Below are 22369 nucleotides of genomic sequence, written 5' to 3' on the forward strand. Positions count from 1 at the left end.
TCTACCTTCTGTGCCCAAGTATTTTTTTCCCTAATAACATTAAAATAAATACTTAGGTATAAAGTTAAAAAAAAAACCTTCAGTGGTATGCCTCCTGAAATCATCTTGCATACCACACTCTGCCAGAATTCTCAGGTGCCATCATATGTAGCTGACTCTGTCTCTCACGGGTCCCAGCCTGCTCCATCTGTACAAAGTCCATCTTTACTGATTTCCAGTCCTGTCATGTTTTCTGGTTTCTAAATCTCTAGTGATTCAAATCTGCTCTTCCTTCAGAATTCCTCTATTTCTCCTTTCAGTTCTATTGGTTTTTACAGCACTGTTGCTTGATGCAAACATATTTAAGATTACTCTATCTTCCTGACGGGTTGACTCATTATTATACAATGTCCCTCTCTGTCTCTAGTAAGTTTCTTTGCTTGATGTCTACTTTGTTACTAATATTCCTTCTTTCCTTTAATTAATGTTTGCATAGTATATCTTTTTCCATACTTCTACTTTCAACCTGTCAATATCATCATAATTGAAGTGAGTCTTTTATAGACAGCATATAAGCTGGGTCATGTTTTTAAATCTGGTCTGCCAATCTCTGTCTTCTAATTGGTGTATTTAGACCATTTGTGTTTAGTAATTATTAATATGTTAGGGGCCTTAATCTTCCATTTAATTTTATTTATTTCAATTTTTTGTTAATGAAAATAAGTTTTTTATGTCAAATAATAAATACACACGAAGATGAAAGCAGTTTTAGTCTTTTTTTCCAGATGTTTTGATCAGCTTACAGTAAAGACAGTACTGAAATCTACAGACAGTCTTGGTACAAAAATTGCTGTTGGGTTGCTCTTTTTTCTGTATTTATAAATTGTGACTTTTTAAACTAACTTCAAAGCACTAATATCCATGCAAGTGCTTAAGCAAAAAAGAAGTTCTATTATGTAGAATCTATACTGTACAGCTGTCAGTAAAATAAAAATTAAAAAATAAAGTGAGCTGTCAGTATTCATTAAAAACCAAATCCTTAGAGTTGTGTTGGCTTATGAAAAGGAACAAGGAAGAATTTGGGCTACATAAATGAATTCAACAGAGAAGATTAAAGTGAGATACTGGTATCTTGGAGGCAAGCTATAGTTTGCCAGAAGAGTAGATAACAACTTTTATGTGCGTCTTTTTAATCGATGCTTTTAAAAAACCCGAATAGTTCCTAACTACTTAAAATGCAGATTCTAATTAACTGCAAAATCTTTTCCATAGGTTCAGAGCCTAATGAACCATGAGAGGGAAAAGGGGAGAAAAATTCGAACTGTTACTATTTTGAAAACATGTTTCTTCTGGACAGAAGAGACAACTGTAACCTCCCATCTTGTAAAAAAAAAAAAAAAAAAAAAAAGGAAAACCTTTCAAAACTAACAAGGTGACTAGGGTCTGGCATTGTGTTCTGTTTCAACCAAGCACTCCCTAACCAGTCCTCTAGGGTGGATGATGCCTCAGTGTAGGTGGGTCTGATCACTTTCCCCAACCCTTTATGATGGTCAGCCGCTCTGCATATTTGCTCTGAGGTACTTGGCTTCTCCCAGTTCCCTGGGTGTAGCCTAGGGATGGTGGCCTGTAGTCACTCAGCCGCTGATAGTACTGTAAGGACATTACCATGAAGGTAAAAGGTGAGTGGACTTTTCCAACCTTGTTGAGTGAGACCACGGGCCTGTGCGGTCAAGTTTAGTTTGGAAAACATGCCTCCCCTCCCCCCATCAGTGATGGATGGCACTTGGTTGCAGCCAGGGGCAGGCCTGTGAGTGTGGCAGTGGTGAAGCTGGGCCTACTGGCAGGTAGTAGTGGTGGCTTAGCAAGCCCAGCATTTGTGTGCTGGTTTGTACAGTTGTGCACCCACTGAGCTCCTGAACACTTTTTATTATTTCCATTTTATTTTTGTTTTCTCTGTTTTTGTTTCTCTGGTTTGTTTGTTTGTTTCTTGCCTCCCTGTAGGTTACTTAAACATTTCTTAGAATTCCATTTTGATTTATCTGTGGTGATTTTGAGTGTATCTCTTTGCATAGCTTTTAAATAGTTGCTCTAAATATTATATCTACCTAACTTACTAGTCTTTTGGTGTCATCATTTTACCAGTTTGAGTAATGTTAGAGAAGTGTTACCTCCCTTTGTGTACTTTACCCTCCCCCATTTATAATATAATTGTCTTAAATATCTTACATTTAGAACCAAATCAGACAGTTATAATTTTTTTGCTTTGTCAAAGATAATTTTGAAAACTCAAGAGGAGACGAAAATTCTATTGTATTTACCATAATTTCGCTTATTATGTTCTTCTTTGCTGATATTTCAAATTTCCTTCTTTTATTGTTTCCTTTCTGTTTAGGGAACTTCAGTTAGCCATTCTTTTGACATGGGTCTGGTGACAAATTCTCTTAGTTTTCCTTCACTTGAGATGTCTTGATTTCCCCTTCATTCCTGAAGGATATTTTCACTGGGTATAGGATTCTGGGTTGAAGGTTCTTTTCTTTCAGCACCTGAAAAATATTATGCCACTTCCCCTTGGCCTTCATGATTTCTAACGAGAAATCTGCTGTCATACAAGTCATTCTTCTATAATAGATAAGGTGTCATTTTTCTCTGGCTTCTTTCAAGTTTTCCTTGTCTTTAGTTTTCAGAAGGTTAATTATAATGTGTTTTTGGCATGGGTTTCTTAGCTTTATCCTGTTTGGAGTTTGCTCAGCTTCTTGAACCTGGAAATATATGTCTCTTGTCAAATTTGGGAAGTTTTCAGTTATTATTTCTCTCAATAATTGTTCAGCCCCATCCTCTTTCTCCTCTTCTGTGATGTTGATGACACAAATGTTAGATCTTTTGTTATGATCCCACAGTCTGAGATTCTGTTCATTTTTTTTTCAAAGGAAAGAAAAAGTGAAATAAAAGAACCATAAAAATTACCCAATCTGAACAATAGAGAAAAAAATAGACTTAAAAAAAAAAAGAACAGAACCTCAGACTGTGGGATCATAACAGTCTGTGTGAGGCAAAGAGAAAACCCAGGGAATTTACCACCATGCCATTCCTCGGGTCCAGAAGTCTTGTCCTCTCTCCACCTTTCCGAGGTTTCTTATATTTGTTTTACATTTTATGTCCAGGGTTTTCAGTTGTGCTTAGTGGGAGCAATGGGGAAAATTACATTTCCTCCATCTTCTTGGAAGCAGAAGTCACTGGGTCTATTTGAAGTCTTAATAAACACTTGGTGATTTGACTCAGGCACATCATTTCCCCCCTTCTCACTCCTACCCTTTACACAAATACAAAAGAGTAAAAGCACCAAGTTAGTAAAATATTTTAGATTAATTAATAATATAAATATATTTAATTAATCAAGAGGTGAGTTTATTTAAATAAAAAGTTAAGTAAATAAAATAAAGATATAATTTGATACATATGTTTATCTACCCATGTAGATATTTTTATAGACATAGGAACATGAAAGTTAACAGATTCAAAAATATATATGTTTAGACTGATGCTGTGAATTGGAGAATGTTGGGTATCTTCTAGAGGCCCTGAATTTCAGACCTTGGGGATAGAAGACGATAGTTACCCTGGACACAGAACCCTCAGCAAAGTCGAGGGTGATATGTTCCCAATTCTGCACACAAGCAGTGGATCAGGACCCTTTGGCTTGTGGCTTCCTAATACACATATTCTCATCTAGCTGTCCCCAGGACAGATAGAGCAGGATAGTCAATAGACAGGCAGACAGATACACACACACACTGTGAGACATTGATGAACTAGGCTGATAGAAAAGTGACTGAAAGGATTGAATACAGGAGAGTTTATGAATAATTAATTAGAAGACCTGTTGCTCATCCTCTATGTATCAGATACTCTATAAACATTACTCATTTAATTTTTAAAAGTTGGAATTACTACTCAATTTTAACCAATAAGTAAATAACTGAGGCCAGGAGAGGTTAAATAACTTGCCTAACATCACATCTATTAATTGCAGAGCCAAAATTCAAACCCCAGTTTGCCATATTTGGACATCGTCTGCTTTGCTGCCTATTTCTCATAGAGGAAGGTGGGGTCTGGGGAAAGCAGCATCAGGAGATAAGGTAATAGAGACCTCAGTAAACTCCACGATGTGGTCACAGAGGATTGATAGATGTGGTTGAACTTCACTGCCTTCCTCAGTCCCTTCTATTCTCACAGTTGTGATGTGCATTGTCCCAGAGTCTGCAGACTTCTTTTCCCAAGATGAACTTTCATTTCAAGGGAAAGTCTGTGCTGGGTTCTACTCTCCTCCCAGTAATGAAGGGAGTTGGCCAGGTCTCCTCTTCTGAGTGTACATGACTAAGAGAGATGGGAGGGGGCCCACAGCACAGAGACCCATTGCCAAGAACATCTCAGGGTGGAGAGACCTCTGGAACATTTTTTCCATTCTGCATCAGACAGGGTAAAATTGATTAGCATTTAATTGGTTTCAGCTGTTCTTAACATGTTGCGTAGAAAACTTCGATGTATTTTGCTAAATTCAATATTCCTTATGGTTAACAGATTGAAAGCCAAAAACACCCTTGAAGAAACACCAGAAATCAGTGCTTTGGATCACACTGAGTTCTTTGCTATGGTTCACCTATTTGGAATGTTCTGGGAATGCTAAATACTTGGGATTGGGTATAAAAAAAGAAACAAATCTGTGTCTGGTAAGACTCTTGGGTAGATAGCTTCCTAGAAATCAAGATATCTAAATTGCAGTTCCAGCTTTCTGTGTGCAGCCAGGTGATTCTGGTGAACCTCTTCACCTCTCTGGACTGCACTCAGGCTCCTAATCTAGAAAGTGAGGAGACTGAACTCAATGATCTCAAGAGCTGCTTCTATCTCTCAGATTCTGTCATTTATTTTCATTATTCTGATGCTTTGGTACAATTCTGGAAAAACAATGCTACAATGCTCTCTAATTAAGAAGTGCACAGAACAGCTATGGCAGATTATGTCTTGGAACCCACTGAAGGGAGAGGTTTCACAGGACATAAAGTGGTTAAGGGTAATCAATAGGTATTTTAGTCTCCAGAGGCCAGAGGACAAATGAGGAGCTGGGAAAATCTCTGACACTGTGTGTTCTTGAGGAAGGACACTCCAGTCCTCACCCTTCATGTCTCCATCTATGAAACACAAATAAGGACACCTACCTGTTAATGCAAAAATCTTTGTTAAGAGGTTTGGTCAAAATGGGATGTAAATAGTATCAGATGCTGAGGGCCACAGAGGGGGTACAGCTACAGTAACTGCTCTTTCTCAGTCCTCCCTCCATTCTTTCCTGTATTCCCTTAAACTGCTCATTCTCCAACTTTCTCTTTGCCTTTTTTTCTTCTCTGTCATTGCTTCTCTCTTGCTGAAACACCCTCACTGGGTCTTCTTTTTGCGAATGCTCACGGAAGACTGAGGTGGCAGCTAGAACAGTGAAAGGCCCAGAGAAATTCCATCCTGTAACACAGCTGCTTAGGAGGACCTCAGAGGGAGCCTTCTGAGCCCTGCTTGCCACCCATTTGGCTTCATAGGGTCCCCAAGGGTTGTTGCTCTCTTACCACCAAACCTCAGGTTAACATTCTACTGACTCACTTGCAGGCCCAACCCCAAGGCCTGGAGAACTCCAGAGCCATCTCCAGCAGCCCCAGGGACTTCACCACTTACCTCCAGGGCTTTAGGGCTGAATGAGGACTTAAGCTTGAGCAGGGAGAGATGCGAGATACCTCCACTGAATGCTTCCCTCATTCTCTGAAACTAAGAACTCCTCTCCATGAATGAGTTAATGCTTGAAAGAGCTCAGACTGCTGGACCCACAGTTGGTGCTGCTGCATGCCTGGTCCAGGGCCCTTTAGGGTCATAGGCTTTCACAATGGGGCAAGGCCAAACCTGGCTGTAAAATTCTAGAGCCTTGCCATGAATATAACACTTAAGAGCTATTGGCTTCGGCTCAGTTGGTTCTCCAGGATTTAATGCCCCCTATAGATGGTGTGGATTTGTGTTAGTAAAACACAGAGCTATGATATTGAAGGCAAAACTAGACATTGCTTGTAACCCTACTTCATGAGGGTTATTGTATCAATGCAGGACCCTCTTTCCCAGGGCTAAACCATGCACTGGGAATCTGAAGTATGGGAGAGAGTTCAGCCTTGGTCACTGACTTACCCACTTGAGGATGCCAGCCTCACTTGATTGGAAAGTGGATGAATAGTGGAAATAGTGTCAGATGGAAATATCTGATATATTTCCTCTGGAAATATCATGTGGCCACCTAGGAGGAGAGTGAAGGCTTGTAGGCAGCAAGGTCTTCCCAGCCCCGTCTGGTATCTCTTTACCACAGTCTGGGTAGGACTGGCCCGTACAGGTTCTTCTCCACAAGTAGTGGAACATTCTATCTCTCTGAACACCCTGGGAGAGCAGAACAAAACCGAGCCTGTTAAGTGAGCCCAAGAGTGCAGCAAGTCCAGAGTGCTACACTCTGTTGTGTGCTAACTACTCCCTCAGAACCTGGCTCTCTCATGATTTTATTTGGAAAGCTTTACTGAATCTTTCCCTGGTAACATGGGAATTACACACTATTTCAGGTATCATTTCTCTTAAGAGTTTACCCATTGTTGGAAATGTGAGGAGTCCATGGAATAGATATGAGAAAAAGAAGTTGAAAGTGCTTTGTAAACTCTAGAGTGCCGGTGTTGTTTATTCTTATTCGTATATAACACCCCTTGAAACCTTCCCCAGTGGTTCCTATTTTCTACGTACTGAGTCAGGGAATGGGGCCCTGTCATCTGGTGACTTCTATGCTCATATTCCTCAGGGAGAAGTCCAATCCCATCCTTGTAGCCTGGCCAGCTTGGCAATAAGCCCAGACTCATCTTATTACATCCTGATTCTGCTCTTTCTCTCCATAGTCATAGCACATTGACCCTAGGCATTTTTGTTAATTTCCCAACTCTAATTCACCTTGAGTTACAAATGGATGATGGAAGATCACATGGTTTCCTTCATTTCGATTATAAAGAGAGAACATGAAGGAGCTTTTATTCTTGCACTCACTCTGTGCTCCCCACATGTTCCTCTGGCTCAGTTGTGTGGGTGGAGGGTATGGTTGAAATCATGCCCCACATGCCCCCAGGCTCTCAGCATAGGCTCTGTTTCTCCTCTGGGTTCCTCTCCCAACCCTTCTGAAGGCTTGTCTTTCTTTCTCTGGCATCCTTTTAGTCTGAACTCATGTAAACTATTAATGAGCCAGGCAGCGTTACCCGATTTTTACAACTTGAAGGATAGAGGTTTATAAGAAAACAAGCCTTGATTATGGAAGGTGCCATGAACATCACGTTCTACACTGATGCTATTGAATTGGCCTTTATTAAAAACCAATTATAATTCTTCTGGGGTCAGGACTGCTAAAAATATTAGGAATTAACTTGGAAATTCTATGCTTTCATTATCCCCACTTTCCCTAGTTATTTGTTTTCAGCCAGAAAATCTGACATATCTTAAGATATGTTGCTTTTGCCATAGGCCATAAACTTAATTTTCAGCTGCTGCACCTTGGAAACCCAAGATACTCAGAATATTATTTATATTCAGAAAAAAAAGATTTTATTTTAATCTATCAAGGTTACTTTATAGTAATTAGGTCAGCTTGAATAAACCTACATTTTCTTCCTCTTTTTTATTGATGATGAAATTATGAGAACTATAGTATTTCATGATTATGTATTTAGATATTATACTATCAAAAAGCACCAATAAAGGAGAAATAATCAAATGAAACAGATAAATAGGAGAAAATTCTATCCCCCTTCCTCCCTCCCCTACTTTTTTGGGTATTTGTAATAGTCCTCCTAACTAGAAGTAGAATTTAAACTCCCTGGACATTAGTGGAACTGTTTATGTTCAAACTCCTCCCTAAGTGAAGATTTTGTGTTCTGAGTCATTGTGTTCTTAGGCTTTGGTCCAAAGTGACTTCATTTTCTGCCTGCTGGGATTTGAGTGACTGCTAGTGTAAGGGCGGCAGATTCGTGAGCCAAAGATGCCTTTTTTCTGACTCATGTTAAATAGGACTGAACTATGTGTTAAGATGCCCATCAAGCGTCTCCAAAATTTCAATCACGTTTTGCAGAATTCTATTTGGCTCAACCACAGAGTTAATTAAAATGTACATTACAGATCTGATACACTTAACAATGAATTGGCATTGGGAAGGCATAGGAACAGCTACAAAAACTCTAAAAATAACAATTCTCAGAGAACAGTTCCCAACCTCATATTAAACACATCAAAATTAATTTCAGCTGCTTCAAAAATTTGGCCTGTGAGTTAGTTCAGGACTTGTTTTTGATTTTTTAAATTGGTTTGAATAGAATGGCAAAAACAAATCTAGGGTTTCAAGATGGAAATGAAGAGTTTACTAACCATGAGCCTGTCCATTAAGAATGATGCACCATCTTACTACTAACATCAAGCCTTCTGGCAATTGATACCACTGTGAACCAGAAGGTCAACATTCCTGGGAGAGCCTGAGCTTGAAGAAAATTGGCATTTGAAAGTTATCTCTCAAGTCATTTACTCCAGCCTTCAGGAAGGGAAAAAGATAATCCAAGATGTGCAAAATAAAAAAAAAATTTGTAGAAGGTTATTTGTTGCAACAATATTTATCACTGTGAGAAATTGGAAACAAATAGCCAAAAAGAGAATCCTCCTTTAAACAAATTATGATATGGTCACACAGTGGAATACTATACAATTATAAAATAATGTTATGTTGTAGTAGTATTGAATTTCATAAGAAAATTTTATGATATATTAAACTAATTATTATATGTATTAAGAGAAAAAAAGCAGGTTAAAAAATGACTCCAAAAGTTAATCATGGCCATCTCTAAGGCAATGCCAGAAAAACCTGAATTTTTTTCCCTCTGCCTCTTTCTATAATCAAAGAAAAGAGAAATAAATGCCTCAAAAAGACATTTCATTTGCAAAATCTGCTGAGAAATGGTGCATATGCTAATCTCTTATTTTTAAATTAGAACTCTCAAATTACTTGGCTTTTTAGAGTGAATCTACTTCTTATATTTCTCATCAATAAAAAATAATACCTGTCAGTTCCTGTCATATTTGGAAGTTTTCTGCTCTTTACTTATGCGGTGCTTTGGGGAAATTAAATTTCAGTGTGCCAAAGTCAACAGAAATGGTCTTAATTTTATTTCTGTGAAGCCTCTTTAAAAGTTGTTAGGTGGCTTTAATAGGCCATTAAATTGGTCAAAAGGCCTGAAATAAAACAGTCCTTTATTACTGCAAAAACCTCCATAGACAAACACCACCCTCAAAACAATATGCAAACCCTAGAAACTGAAAAGAAGGCATACATGCTAAGCCAGGGTGCTCCTGCATGCAGAGCACAGATCAAGCTGCCTGACTGTAGATGGAGAATTGAGGCCTTGACCAGTAAGACTGTGCACTGGGGAAAGATCAGGCCTTAGGTCAATGCAGTCTTTTGTGGAAGGATCCCTGTCCGTGGCAATTTCACAGCACAAATGAGAATGACTCATGTTTAGATGGGAAATTCCATTAAACCCTATTATCCAAGATGGTCAGGAAACTAAAGTGTTATTGTATTAGCTACTCCCAAATTGAGACACATGTATTTAAAAACTGCAAAATCTCAATCTCATTTCTCTTTCTGTCTCTCTGTCTCTCTCTCTCACACACACATATACACCCCCAGTGAAAAGAGAGACAGATTTTAGGAGAGTGACTTATAGCAATAGTTGGAATTCTCAGTGTTTCTTCCTGTTATATCTTTCTTCTTATGACCTGGACCTCTTCCTTTTCTCCCTGGCACTCTTATTTCTACATATTTCATCTACTTCCTGCACTAACCCAATTGCATAAAGGATAATGGGGAAGCCTTTCTTATGCTTCCAGGCTTAGGTTGCCTAGGTTGCACTCTCAAGGGAAGAAGATAGCAGAAAATCCAGCAACAGATATGTGGCTGGTTGGCTTAGAGGGTAAGATGCAGGAGACGGCAGTTGCTTGGCACCATGGGGATAACAAGAACCAGGTCAAAGGAGGGGGAGAGTAAAGTGAGGAAGAGTAGAGAGAGACCAGAGGGAAAGGGTTAATGGTGTGCACACTATCAGGGCACCAAGCATGGCAGAGGCAGGGAGGAAAGTGAGGTAGGAGTGGCCTGGGGTGGAGAACTGCTGAAGAAGAGATGGGCAGGAAGCCTGGTTGGCAAAGCAAAAGTTCTTTCAATGGAGGTCTGTGGATTATAAATAGTTTTAGTTTTGTGTGTCTGAAAATATCTTTATTTTTCTTCATCACTCAAATTGTGGTTTGGCTGAATATAATAGTCTAAGTTGAAAGTTTTGTTCATTCAGCATTTTGAAGACTGCTTTCTCTATTGTTTTGTAGTATTTAATGTTGCTGCTGAGAAGTCTGATAATCTGTGGGTTTTTTTTTTTTTATAATAATCTGTGTTTCTTTTCTGGAACATTTAAGATTTCCTTTTATTCTTTATGTTCTAAGTCTCATGACAGCATTCCTAGGTGGGGATTTATTTTTATTTATCCTTTCGTTACTAAGACTGAACTTTCAATCTGAGGATTTATGTCTTTCTTTTGCTCTGGAGAATTCTCAGCCATTACTTTTATGTGAAGCAACTTATGCTGTCGTTCTTTTTATTCTCTTTTTCTGAGACTCATATTATATGCCTGTATCCACTCTTTTGTATATTTAAACTCTTTGTCTCTCCGTGTTAAATTTGGGGTGAATTCCTCAATGTGAGCTTTCCAGTGACCAGTACTTTCTTCACTGAGTCTAGAGCTCATTCTGTCTATTAAGTAATTTTAAAATTTCGAGGGGCTACTTGAAGAGTAGTTCTATTTGGTCATTTTGCATATCCAACTGTTTTTGATTCATTTATGCCTGTTTTTGTTCCGTAATAGCTGCTTTTTTTTTAGAACTGTTATTCTCTTATTTATCTCTTTGAGCTTCCTTGTTTTAACCATTTTGTTATACTCATTATATATTCATTACAATTAATTTCCTTCTGGAGTGAATTTATGTTCTGATTTCATATTTTATTGACTTTATTTTTTAGGATTAGATTTCATGGCTATTGGAATTTTGATTTGCAAGCTAATTTTGAGTTGAAATGTTTTTATTGTTGTTTGGTTTCAGTCTCCTTTTTTTTCTCTCTTCCTTTCCTGTGTCTACTTCTCCAAATTCATTGGTTTTGTGATTGTCTCTTCACTTGGCCCCCTGGAATTCTGTTTCAGAACCAGATTCTATAAAGGCAGTTCAGGGCTCTTGGCCATGGTGATGTCAGAGATACCTCAGGTCCAGTCACCAGGCCAACATGTGGCTTGGTTCTTTTCCTGCTTTCAAGGTTGGATCTGTGTCCTCTCACCTCCCTAGCTACCTAGACTCTCCTAACTCAAAGCTTAGGCAGTTTCTGGCTAAGGCGATGATCCTAATTGAAGTCCCTTGTCCCAAGTGGAGTAGACTTCCAGTCACACAGCCTTCACCACCTAATTCTGGACCTGGAGACTGGCAGGTCCATGGCTTTAGCCTTACTCACTCTTTGGTATTCTGTTGTTTTTTTGCTCATCCTTGGAGACAGCAATCTTTTTTTTCCCCCCTTGAACTCTGCAATGTTATTTTTATTTTCTTTTTCATAGTTTATCTTTACCATGTATTTGAGGGAAGAACAGCAATGCCAAAGTGTGAACTCCCTGTCCCATCTTATTAGAAGTCCAGCAGTTGTTTTTAAAAATCTCCCTTGCCAAGCTTTCAATTTTCTGTGACAAAGTGACCATTAATTAGAACATAGGCCATGGGTTGTAATGTTTAAGGTATGAATGGGAATTTTTGTAATTAGCAAAGTTAGAATGACTTGCTGATTCTAAAAATAATAGGGTAAGATTTTCTTTGTCAAGGGTTAAACTATTCTTACAGAATCTAGAGCTCAGTACCTGAATTGATTTGCAAATTCTGTGGTCCCTCAGGACCTAAAATCCAGAAAAAGCTAAATATATTCCCTTAAGATCTTGAGGAAGATATATCATCATGGGATTTTAGAGTTCAAAGGAACATCAAAGATCACATATTGTAGACCTCTCACTTCTGGACCTGGAAAAGGCGAAGCATAGAGAAAGCTTTTGCTCGAGGTTACATGGTATTCTGGTAGCAAAGCCAGAGCTTGAATAATTGGGTTCTCCTAGGTTTGTATTTCTCCAACAAAGTTGTCTGTAGCATATACCAGAAGTGATAGAACTAGGATACTTGATAAATGAGTTCTACTGCAATGCTTAATTATTTACAAAGTAGAGGCATTTCACAGAACAAATCACATCCAGGTTTCATAAGGTCTCAATTTCAATCTACTGTGCTTTTTTCAAATACAACTATGTGCATACCAGCATTTCTTGCTTCAGATATAAAGCAGTTAGCCAGGATGCTCCTTATTCTATCTCTCACATGGTCATATTGTGTCCAATTTAGATAAATATAAGAGAATAAAAAATAAGAATAGAAATGAAAATAGGGGCTTCCCTGGTGGCGCAGTGGTTGAGAATCTGCCTGCCAATGCAGGGGACACAGGTTCGAGCCCTGGTCTGGGAAGATCCCACATGCCGCGGAGCAGCTAGGCCCGTGAGCCACAACTACTGAGCCTGCGCGACTGGAGCCTGTGCTCCGCAACAAGAGAGGCCGCGATGGTGAGAGGCCCGCGCACCGCGATGAAGAGTGGCCCCCGCTTGCCACAACTAGAGAAAGCCCTTGCACAGAAATGAAGACCCAACACAGCCAAAAAATAAATAAATAAATTAATTAAAAAAAAAAAAAGAAATGAAAATAGAAGTATTATGGGGACTTCCCTGGTGGCACAGTGGTTAAGAATCTGCCTGCCAATGCAGGGGAAATGAGTTCGAGCCCTGGTCCAGGAAGATCCCACGTGCCACGGAGCAACTAAGCCTGTGCGCCACAACTACTGAGCCTGCACTCTAGAGCCTGCGAGCCACAACTACTGAGACCGTGTGTCACAACTACTGAGACCATGTGCCACAACTACTGAAGCCCGTGCGCCTAGAGCCCGTGCTCCACAACAAGTGAAGCCACCGCAATGAGAAGCCCGCGTACTGCAAGGAAGAGTAGCCCCCGCTCACCGCAACTAGAGAAAGCCCGCGCACAGCGACAAAGACCCAACACAAAAATAAATAAATAAATAATAAAATAAATTTACGTTAAAAAAAAGAAGTATTGTGTATTTCAAGGTCCACAGTTACAAGCATCAGAACCTGACTCTAGCTGATTAAACAGAAAAATAACTTATTACTAGGGTTTTGTGTAGCTCACAAAATCGTTGGGAAGGCTAGAATCAGGCCTGAGAATAAGCTTCCAGAAACAGGGCCCCAAACTTTAGAAGTAGCCTGCTGAGAAAACCACTACTGTTTCAAGCACTGAGCAATGGATGCTATAGTGAACTAGTTGCTTAGAGGAACTTGGCTTTACTGAAACTACAACTGCCACTAGCATCAGTGCTATTTCTGTGTAGAATACACCATGCTTTGAATGACACCTGCTGGAATTGTGCAGTGTGTTGGTACTCCTCCAGTCATGGGACATCAGTTGCAACCCTACCAATTCTGAAAGCCAGTCACCTCTCTTGCCATCCCGAGTAGCAAAATATTCAAAGCTTCTTTCTTCAAGCAGGAATCTGCTGTGCTTTGTTATGTCTAATTGATGTACTACAGCTCACACCTCAAGCTAGCTGCAAATGAGGGGCTGGGGAAGCTAGTTTTCTGTTTTCTATCTTGTAGAGCCAGGGCTCCGAACACGGAAACTTCCCCAAATATCTCAACAATGATCAGGTACCAAGCAACTAGAAAGTTTGCCAATGTTTTCTACATTTAATAAATTAAAATTGGTAAACAAACAAAGAAGCGGAAGTGTTCATGGAGGTGCATGGGGACAATCCATTGTGCTAGATACTCTCCATTTACTCCTCTAAATCCATTTTCCATCCTTCTCCACACTGCAGTGTGCCACAAGAGGCTGACTTATGTGTACTTCATCAACCAGCTTCCTTGCCTTCTGCCTCCAGTTAGGTTTGGCCAGTGGGAGGGGCTGGCAGAAGATGGGAAGGTAGCAGAAGGGCAAGGTTTGGGCGTTTAGTACCCCAGTCCCCTCCTGGCTGGGTTGCAGGTTGTTTCTCTCCTGAAGGCCCCTGTTGGGTGACCCTCTCCTACAGCTGGAGTTCTGGCCATCACTCCTTTCTCCTGCCCCTCCAGGTTCAGTGGTTCCCACTATTGCTAGCTGGGGCACTTACCCACCCCTTGTGACTTCCCTATCTTCTCCACACCTTGTAAATAGCTTCTTTAAACTCTCCCCAATTATCCTATTTGCATGTTTTATCAGTTCCCTGCCATGATCCCAAATAACAAATATATCCATCCCCACTGTGACACATGCCTGACCTTATTTTCTCATCTCACCCGTAAAATTCCAGAATATATTTCCTTTTGTTTTCTTCTCAAACCCAAATCACTGATTAATTGAATTAGATGAAGACAATATTTAAAACACGACAGTAGGAGAAACATATCATTAAGGTTTCAAAATATTTTTTCTACAGTGATAGCCAAGTTCTTTTCATTCCTGGCCATGCATCATAAAAACACTTAAAAAATCATGAACTTGGGGCTCCATTTCAGACCAGAAGGAGGGAGACCAAGTCATATATATCTTTTTAAAAAGTATATCAGCTGATTCTGAGACAAACCACAGATAGATGCTAGGGAAGAAGGATTCACTGAAACAACACAAAGTGATAAAAACTGCTCCCACCTTTCCACATATTCCAACGGACATATTTCCTCCTTCGAGAGTGTCACAACTCTGAGAAAGCTAAAATTAGTACCCTGAGTGGATTTTTTTAACAGAGAGAAAAATTGTACCTCTCTGAATTCTCATAAAACTCTATAAAGGGCTTCCTTGCTTAAATAGCTGTTTCCCCAGTTGTTTCTGATTGATGGATAACTTATTCTCACATTCTTACAGGTGTCTTAGCTATTTCTGTCACCTGTAACATAAAATCCTCTGCACATAAAACCTTTAGTAATATGATACAGTAATGAATCCACTGAAATTTCCACTGTACTCTGCTTAAAAAAAAAGAACATCCTAAGAAAACAAGGTCATATAAAAGTAACAAAAGAGTCAACTGGCAGTATAGGTACAACCACTGCCCTACATCTACTCTTAGAATCATGTATGGGATCACTGATCTCAGAACGACGGACGCGGGGCCTGCATTATCTTCAGTCTTTAAAATCTGTTTTATTATGTTCAATATTTACTAAATGCCTTTTATATGCTCAGTTCTCCTCCAAGTTTTACAGGGAATGAAAAAGTATGATCTATGGTGTGTGCCCTTAAGGAGCTTAGAATATAATGGGAACAACAGTGAAAATTATTGAAATCATATTAAATGCTAAATGGTATGGCATTCAATGAAGAGAAGTTCAGAGAAACCTGTTATGTTCCTGTATGATACACACTTCAGTGTTTCAAATTGGTCAACAAGCTTAGACCAGTCAATCTTGGTGGATGACCCAGGTGGCAACTGTGGCCACATCTCTCTTCCCAAGGCTTCTCTTAATATGGCTTGAAATTATATTTTTAGCATCTACATTGTAGAACGGCTTCTACAATGATGATTCTAACACTAGGTTTCTTATATCCTGCACTTATGCAATTCATGTTCTGAACCTTTAAATAAAAGTCTATACTCTTCTCTAGTCCATTATTCTGGTTGTGTGAGACCCATTGTTCCATTCATTAAGATAATTTCGATCAATTTATTAGCTTACCCTCCTAACCCTGGTCCACTGAAACTTCAACTTAGATATACCTTAATTATAAGAAATTTCATTGCACTGTGAAGTTTGTGAAACCTTGTTACTTATATCTCGTTTTATCATCGATGTCTCAGGGCAGTGCTCATTCTCTTTCTTACAGGGGTCCTGAAGCTCAGAGCAGCAAGGTGACTTACTAGCAAGTGCAGAGGATACGTGTCTTCAGAGTAGTGCCTTGGTGCCTTTTCTTTCTTTAAAATATTACATATTTTTAAAATTAGTTAATTTATTTTTTAATTAAAAATTTTAAATTTATTTTTAATTTTACAGGTAACATGCTAAATAACATTAACATTGCACAAAACCAAACACCATAGATTAAGTGAACATCCCTTTGGCCCTTCTTCCTCTAACCCCATGTTCCTCTCCAGAGGTATTCACCCAATGTGGCTTGGAATATATTCTTCAAGACTTTTTCCCATGCATTTCTTTACTCCTAGAAATAGTTCATTTTGTGGGATATCATGCTGTACTTGTTTTTCTGAAATTTGCCATTTCACTTCATAATATATTTTAGAGTCCTTTCCATTTCAGCATTTACATATACTAGTCATTTTTTTATCTGATGCAGTGTTCCATTGTAGGGATGTGTATTACTTATTTAACTTTCCTCTTGTTGATAGACATTAAACTTGTCTTTCAGTTTTGTTATTAAAAAAATACTGTAACAAATACCTTGTACCTGATTCTTTGGGTACACTTGTGGGAATTTCTCTAGGCTATGTACCCATAAATGGAATTGAAAAGGTATATGCTTTTCAAATGTTGATTAACAAATGCAAAAATTGTCCTGCAAAAAGGCCTTCCAATGTGTATTCCTGCCAATGTGTACAAGGGGAGTGTTTTCCCACACTTTCAGTAATATTGATTAGTACAAATTCCTTTAATTTTTACTAACCTGAATTGCTCCAATTCCTAATGCATCTGAGGATCTATTTCCTTTTCTATGAATTGCTTATTCTTATTCTTTTCACAATATTCTCTTTACTCTGTTTTATAGTGTCTTCATATGCACCTACCCGAAAGAGTGTTGAATAGGAAAAGAACATGTACAGAGCTACACATTACAGCCTTAGAGGCCTTCCTCTATGATGGACATGGATCAATTAACAGACATTTGAATGCAATTGTCTGGTCAGCAGTGGATCCCTCTAACCAGTGTACAAACTGGGCAACATCCCTCCACCTTGTTCAAATGAATATTATGAGCATCTTTGCAAAATATCGTGCTGAAAAAAGATTAACTATGCCTGGTATTCTTACATTCTATCTATCTTTTAGCTCTATCGGAAAATAATATGAAGTTAATTCAGTGTCTTAACGCTTAGTTCACAAATGTTTATGTAATATGCATTCTAGAATATTGCAGAAAGTAATGCTAAGCTCACTCTATAGATTCCATAATCCATTTTTTCTCCTTTTAGAAAATCTGTATTTTTGCCTGGCTTAGATTTCTGGCACCTGTCCTATTTTCTATTTCCCTGAGACCTATAATCTTTTGTTCAGACTGCAAAGCCTGCATACCAGTTCTCTCTGACTCTCTCCTCACTGAGATTGGGCTTCAATTTATTCTCTGTGATATCTATTATACCCTTCTCAGTTTGAAGATCATGTTCCTTATTGGAGAAGAAAGAAGCAATTGAGTAGCTCTGCCTTTTCTCCGTTATCATTTAACAGAATCTTCTCTAAGCAGTCGGCTTATCCGTTCCTTCATCTTGCTTCAAACTGTGTGTGTGTTTTTAAAGCCCTTTCTGCGGTCCTTACCATTTGGCACTCCTCACCTCATTCTGGATTTTTGCCTTCTGTCACTTTCTTACAACGTTTTTATAACTTTTTTATTCATCTTGGTTTGTGACCTTTCTTTCATCTTTTGTATGTGTCATTTCAAAACATAGACTCATTGGAGAACTCCATGTTGGATCACATTGGCTTCTGCAGGTAATTAGTATAGTACAAAGTTTAATTTTTCTCAGTTTCACAATTAAGAAAAACCAACGTCCTTTTTACTGCCTCTGGCCTTGGGGTTATATTTATATTTCTATGAACTTGTTGAAGTTTGTTTTCCTAAAGCCTCAATTACATGTCTATTATGATGAAAGGTTCTTTTTTTTTTTTTTTTTTCTATTACAGATTCTAGAATGACATGATCCCTTTCTTTCTTCTTCAGGAAGGCAAGGACTGCATTTTATTTCATGTTTGTTAAAAGATTTCTATCATACAAACATCATCAACAAATCCTTCCTTGCTGGTCAGATTGAGTCTAGCACAGCAGTTCCCTTCATTCCTTCTTGTACTTTTTGAAAGATGAAATTATTAGGAAGGCAAGTCAAGGATGTATTAAATTCTAAGATTGTTGCAGAGATTTTGAATAGCTGTCCAAGTAGTTGAAGTAAATAACAATATTACTTCCTGCCTCTGTGACATTTTTATCATTTGATTTAGGGAAGCATCCTCCTTTTTAGCCTGGTATTCTTAGCATGCTCCCACAAATGACAGTACTCTCTCACTCTCATTTAATCCTCTCCATATGCTGTATACTGTACTTGTGGATTCCATACATTTGCAGTTTTGACACTATATATATATGGTGGTACTATATATCCATTTTTATCAGATATGTTTACATTGAAAAACATACCATTTCATTGCTTAAACCAGTTTCATTTCCCCAAGTCTCAGTAAGATCTATGAAATTATACTTATCTGTGAGGTGGATGTTATGATGTACCACCCATTCCCCTTCAGGAATAAAGGAATTATTACTCAAGCTACCGGGAATGACACTGAAGCTGGTCTTCACCTGTTAGTCTCCTCGGGGACTGTCTCAGCTAAGGAGAGCTGCCTCATCTCCCAAGGCCATGCCCCTTCCAGGGTGGCCTGCATCCAATGACTGACTGATGTGGGGATAAAGGCCAGGCCCTCTTGCCTCAGTTCAGGGTAGCTCTGAGGGTCATCCTCAACAAGGTTGGCTGAGACATTCCATTGAGACGGCACAGAAACTCCACTTCTCCCTCTGATCAGTTCTGCTTCTTTCCTTCTAGTTCACAGGTATTAATCCCAAGAGCACTCCCTAATAAACTTCCTGCAAGCTAATCTCTGTCTCAGTGCTTGTTTCCTGAGAAATCCAACCTGGGACAATTTGCTTATCTTAAAGTGTCAGTTATATTATATTACCTTATACATTGAAACATGAATAATTGAGCCTTAAATATTATTCCCAGTCTGGTTCTCTGTTATTTTCTTAGAATTACTGGGCTTCTCTTTCTCCCACTGTGAATCTTTTTTCTATGTCATTCATAATAACTTCCATTCATGAGATTTAGAAGTTTCTTCTGAGCCTTTTTCTCCCTTCCCTTCAAACTTCATGTGGAGCCCTTTGGCTAGTAAGCTTTGTCCCTAAAACATTTTTTTTTAAATCTTCCTAACCTGTGTCCCTTGTTTTGCCAGGAATCTGTCATTTTGGTATTATAAATCAGAGTTGAGAAGAAAAATACTGACACCATCTTCTGAGATACCTATTCACTTCCAGTAATCTTTATTTTTTTATTTATTTTTTATTTTTATTTTTTATTTTTACTATTTATTTGGTTGCGCCGGGTCTTAGTTGCAGCAGGCGGGCTCCGTAGTTGCAGCTCACCAGCTCCTTAGTTGCAGCATGCGGGCTCCTTAGTTGCAGCATGCATGTGGGATCTACTTCCCTGAACAGGGATCGAACCCGGGCCCCCTGCATTGGGAGTGGGGAGTCTTATCCACTGCGCCACCAGGGAAGTCCCCAGTAATCTTCTTAATCCTCCAAAGGCACAACTTTCAAGTGGAAGAGCTAAGATAGTGCTGGTGCATTCAGTCCTCTGCCTGTAACCCTCCCCATCCAGCAGCTCAGTGTCCACCGTCTGAGGGTTTATTGCTGAGGATTCAGTGTGAGATACTGCCTCTCACGAGAGGGTCCAGTGGGCTCTGTCCTCGGAGGCGTTCTTGGGGGCCAATGAGCCCAGTGTGTCAGTTTGGGTCCTCCGGGAAGCATAATGGGACAGAGTCAAGAGTTCAAGAGTCAAGATAAAGGGGGTGGAAGCAGGCTAGGGCAGGGAAAGGTTTCAGACTGGGAGGTAGGTCTGACACCTGTGAAAGGAGAGTAGGGAAGAAGCATAACTGGGCAGGGAAAGCTGCAGCTATGCTGCAGACCTAACCACCTTGTATATATACAACAAATATATGGTAGCAATTCAGGCAAAAAGAGGAACAGCACCCACACTCCAAGTCCTACAACATCTGCCTCAGAAAGTATGCTTTCTCGGTCTTAAATCCTTCCTCATAAATAAAGAATTTTATTATTAGTAGTGGCTAACATGTAAGTACTGATTACTATCCACGGACTATTCTGCATATCTTATAATTATACATGAACCCATTTGCTAATTACAATAATAAACTCTATGAGGTAGGTACTATTGTTTCATCCATTTTGCAGATAGTAAAACTGAGGGAAAGAGAAGTGCAATGACTTTTCTAAGGTCATATAACCAACAAAAGGTGAAGCCAGGGTGTAGATGAAGGCATCCTGGTCCAAGCCCACCTAGTAAACGCTAGACTACACTGCCCAGTGAAAGATTCATCAAGCCTCCCTATGGTGCCTCAAGAAGACTTAAAGGAAGAGTCAAGAATAGGTGGTTACTTGGTAAAATTTAAGACCAAGAAGTGTCCTGTGCTGGGTGGTGGGATCTCCTATTTGCTTCTCTCAATGGGAACCAATATTGCCATATGCCAGACATTTTCACAAGGGCTGCTGATTCTGGGGCTTCTGAGAAGGCTCTTTTAAGACTGAAGGTTGGTCTTCCTCTAAATTGTTACTTTCCCCTCCCCCTTTCTAAGCAGCTTTTGCCTATTAGCAAAGCAATTAATACCTGGAAAGGAATTCACTTCCCCAGTGGCATTCTACAATAATGTATTTCTTCCCACCTGTTTGCCAGGACTATTCAGTGAGTCTCTCGGTCTAGGGACCTGTGAGAAGCCTCTTAAATTCACTTTGGTTTTTGTAAATTGTTATTTCCTACCCTTAGGAAATAAGCAAAGCAGTGAATGCTTAGTAATAAATTAACAAGGAAAGTACACTAATTCATTTTAGAAAGATTTTTCTACTGGAAGGTTTTTTCAGTTAACCTTCCATCTCCCATTATCCAGAAAATTAAATTAACAAGAATGTCCAATTCCCTGAGCCAGTTGGTCTATTCGTATTTCAATGTACAACAAAGTTAATATTTACGGTCGTTAATCTAATTTTTCTCTAGAGAATCTATTCACTTGATTAATGCTTCTCCTTGCAACTCTCTCACTTACCTTGTGAATCCCTCCAATCCAGTTTTTCCTTGTCTGAGAATGGTTTAAGAATTCTGCCCTGAGTATAAGAAAATGTTCATGGAAGTGGTCCATGGAATACCTACCACAGAGGAGCTACTCACGGGACAAGGAAATCCACATCATTTTTCTCATCATCTAAAGCAGGGTAGTTAGACATCTGCGAGGTTCTGGTTTGTGTTCCAGCGCTGGCTGGACAATACTGACTGGCCACAGTATTGTATAACATATAGTATCAGCTGTTAGGTTTAACTGTGAACCCAATGCCGTGTCCTTTCACCGAGTTTGTGGATGTGATATTTATAAGATTCCTCAAAGCTTATAAGATTCCTCAAATGCTCCTCAAATGTGGAGCATTTCCTAGGTTCCAGGGAAGCTAGGACGTAATCATAGTCCATGACCACCTACCTTAGCTCACCTTAGGGATAGTGTTAAAATAGGCAGAACTACTGAATGAGAATATTCAGAGTTGGGCCCAGGCATGTGCGTTTTACAATTATTAAGCACACTGGAGTTTGAGAACCATAGGCTAGCCACTGTAAATGGTATAAGTTAAGAATCAACTGAGGGTAGAATTTTTTGCAGATATTCACAACCTGATTCTAAAATTTATATGGAAAGGCAAAGAAATTAAAATAGTAAAAAAGTCACCAGCAAAGCCCGTTAACAATTCCCGGGAAATAAAAATAAAATCTGGGTAACAAAATAAAGTCTAACCTTTTCCTTTTCCTTTGTGGTTAGTCTAGTTTCACTTACTCAGAGGGTGCCGTGTGCAGAGGCCTCGCACCTGGCACTTCAGACCAGAGTTCCTAGTGCGAAATGGTTGCGCCAGCACCTCAGTTGGGTGTGTGTGTGCAAAGATGCTGCACCCGCCCTGCAATCTGGAGCACGAGCAGCACAGCTGTGCCTGACCCTCGAGAACTCCACCCCCATCCCTGCTGATGAGATCCCTATAAAGTAGCCCCTCCCACGGCCTTTCAGGGAGAGCAAGTGCTCTAGAGCATAAGCTTGTTACGTCTCCATTCTCTGATGAAAGAATAAAGCTTCCCTTTGCTTCTGGCCCGAACTCA

At 39.4% G+C, this 22369-nt stretch overlaps 1 pseudogene across 1 annotated transcript; it reads right to left on the bottom strand.

Moving 5' to 3' along the window:
- Positions 1–969: 969 nt before the first annotated feature.
- LOC309630135 (cyclin-dependent kinase 2-associated protein 1 pseudogene) lies at positions 970–21614 on the bottom strand (annotated as a pseudogene). The gene has a single exon. The product of its transcript is annotated as a cyclin-dependent kinase 2-associated protein 1 pseudogene (transcript).
- Positions 21615–22369: the final 755 nt, after the last annotated feature.

Source organism: Balaenoptera borealis (genome assembly GCF_965194805.1).
Source record: "Balaenoptera borealis genome assembly, chromosome: 5".
NCBI lineage: Eukaryota > Metazoa > Chordata > Mammalia > Artiodactyla > Balaenopteridae > Balaenoptera > Balaenoptera borealis.